The sequence below is a fragment of the Brassica oleracea genome, chromosome C5 (assembly GCF_000695525.1).
Source record: "Brassica oleracea var. oleracea cultivar TO1000 chromosome C5, BOL, whole genome shotgun sequence".
NCBI classification, from domain to species: Eukaryota; Viridiplantae; Streptophyta; class Magnoliopsida; order Brassicales; family Brassicaceae; genus Brassica; species Brassica oleracea.
In genome coordinates this window covers 30,958,333-30,961,568 of record NC_027752.1, presented here as the reverse complement: position 1 = coordinate 30,961,568, position 3,236 = coordinate 30,958,333, and positions in this window count along the sequence as shown.

The window sequence follows — 3,236 nt, the reverse complement described above, 5'->3', positions numbered from 1 at the left end:
ATTACAAGAGATCATAAAAGCTTTGGCCACAAAGGCTGTCAGCGAGTTACCTAGTTCTAGCGGCCTAAAAGCTCAAACCTAGTTGACTCGCAGCTCGATAACAAAAGACGAAGAAAATACAGAAAAGGTTTTTGATTGATTTCGGACTGAACCTTATGAAAGGTTGCCTACGTACCCCTTTCTGTGGAAACTTGACATTTATCTTTTTTTGCAAACCAAGCGTAAACCGTCCCACGGTTTACGGGCTGCTGGTTAAGAAATCGTAAGGTGGGCTTCGAGTCATGCCTTAGGTCCCTTTGGGCTGTCATTCGACTTGAAGCGTTTATTACGGCTTCTTTCGATAAAAACGAATTTTCCACGGTTTTTATCGTAAAGTTTGATTGATGACTTCGAATGGGAGAAAACATGAAATGGGTTCGCTACGGTCTTCGGGAGACAACATCGAAGGGTAGACGAGAATGCATGGATTCGTGTCGTATCGTCGTTTCGGAAGAGCTCGGTCGCTACGTAGCGACCGAACGTGCGACCGAGTGAGTGAAGGGTATTGAATTTCCTAATGCACTTTGTGACATAGGAGCATCAGTCAGCATACTACATAAGGTTATGGCAGACCAGCTGGGTCTGAAAATAGAGCCTTCATCAGAATGTTTCACCTTCGTGGACCTTTCAGAAAGAAGCTCAGGAGGCATCATAAGAGACCTTGAGGTACAAATTGGTAATGCCCTTGTCCCAGTAGATTTTCATGTCCTGGACATCAAGCTTAACTGGAACTCTTCACTTCTGCTTGGAAGAGCTTTCCTGGCTTTAGTAGGAGCTGTATGTGACATGAACACCAACATATTGTGTCTGACACTGATAAATCCAGACGTCCACTATGACCTAGTTCGAGTTGTGAGACAACAGGTCAACCTCGTGGAGCTTGGAAATGATCTTGGCTACATTGCATCATGCCATTGTGGAGCAGAGTACGAAACAGAGTACTCGGAATCGATTGACACTCACACTGCGTCATCGATCGATTCCAATGAGTCCCCGACGACAGATGAACACTATCCCACGTCGCTCGACGGGATGCATCCGGTAGACCACTTCACATTACCAGATCAGTTTTATCTAGATTTTGCCTTTCGACAACCCAACAAAAAAAGACGTGATGACTATTCCATAGGCAGTTGGGTAGACCGTGGATTCCATGAAAGTTTTGCAGTAGAGACTGTAATTCCTTCATCCAATGAGGATCCTACTGAGGAGTATGATGAGGATTACGAAAAGGAAATAGCTATAGAGATTGCTATGTAGGATGAACGATATTCAAGACATTCCTTCAACAACACGTCTCCACCATCGATCGACAAAGCCTACTCAGCATCGGTCGATACCCACCCTCATCCAGCAAAATGATCTTATGCATTGATCGATACCACACCAGGTACATCGATTGATATTAGAGCCGCCGCCTTTGAAAAGGAAAAAGGAAATTTTCCAATTCCAAGTAGGTTTACCAATAACTATATAAGAAGTTTTGCACCCCAGATTACTTCTCACGACACCATAGCAGAAAAGATGAATGCTCCAACAAACAAAACAGAAGGAACATCAAGGAAGAGCATTCGATCCAAAAGCCCTAATTCAGCAGTCAAACGTCTACCATCGATCGATACTCCAGTATAAACATCGATCGATTCTCATTCTAAACCTAAACTTTCTTTATTTACTAAGAAGAATATGAGTATTGGTTACGGTTTTCTAACTCCTGATGAATTTGGTATTTTCAGAGACCCAGATGGCCATGCAAGAGCTATGGATGGGAGTATTCTACAAGTATCCAGGGAGGACATAGCAGATATTCTTCAGTTGGCCAATGGACCAGACAACTTTTTTTGCAGCAACGCAGCATTCCAGACAACATCCCAGCTGTTCCAGACGAACATCCAAGGGCCGACACAACAGAAATTGGTTCACACAAATCGTGCCAACCAGTAGGCCAAACATCAATCGACAAGGATGCTCTTACATTGTTCGACGGGGCACCTTCACCATCGATCGACAGACGTTACGAATGTAGACGTCACGCTTATGACATCTATGGAGCCATCCAGAAGGACGAATATGGTGTCTTCAGAGATGAGTTTGGATATGCAAGGAGCGTAGCTGGTGAGATGATCCATGTTACCAAGGACAACATCAGGAAAATTCTGGAGAGAGCATCCCTATTTGAAGAGAGTCACTTATGTCTTCCAGAACATGCCACTTCTTTCACACCTACAAAACTGGCACCAGAGATCTACACCAAGGATGAGATTAAGGAGATGGTGACTAGTATTTGTGGAGCTTAGGAAAAACTAGGAGATGAACTCAAGACATTGGTAGATGACACTTATCAACCTCTGGACAGAGGTTACAATGGTATGGCAGAGATGAGGACAAAGATTGAGAGTATGCAGCACATTCTTGAGAAAGAAGCTACGACATCACCATCGATCGACGCCAACAACGCAACATCGATCGACGTCAGGCCACAGACATCCCAGATTCTTGCAGAACCGGAAAGTTTGGCAGAGAAAAAGGATGAATGGGAGATCGCATACATCAGCACAAAGATTAACGACGTATAGAACCCTCTCAACAACAACGTGGACTGGTTAAGCACGAGAATTGATCTGCTACAGCAAGATTTGGACACCGTTCGCAAGAAGGACCAACAACCAGCCACATCGATTGATATCTACACCATCACATCGATCGACAGCAAGTTCGCAGCCAAGGAAGATAGGTTACAAACATACGAGGATATGCACGACCGTTTCACCTCACCTATAATGCGGTACTTGGACACCTTCTCTACACAGATGATGAATGTCAAGAGGGACATTGGCACGCTTAATGATCAACATGATTTTAAGGAAGAATGTTCGACATCGATCGATAGGTTCCGCTGGGCATCGCTCGACGTCAAGAAACCTACAAAACATCTTCCCTACACAATCACATCAAAGCTTTACACAGCTATAGACACCATGGAGGACCGGTTTGAGAAGTGGTGTGATGACATCTACTTTCCATTCGACGTCAGACTCAGTGGACTGTATAGCCATACAGAGTGGTTACAGAAGGAAGTCAAAGCCATTCAGAGGCAATTCACATATCAACACCAGATATCAGCATCGATCGACAGAGAACGCTTCAAATAGATCAACAGTAAGGCACCAGCATCGATCGATACCACGTCTACACCA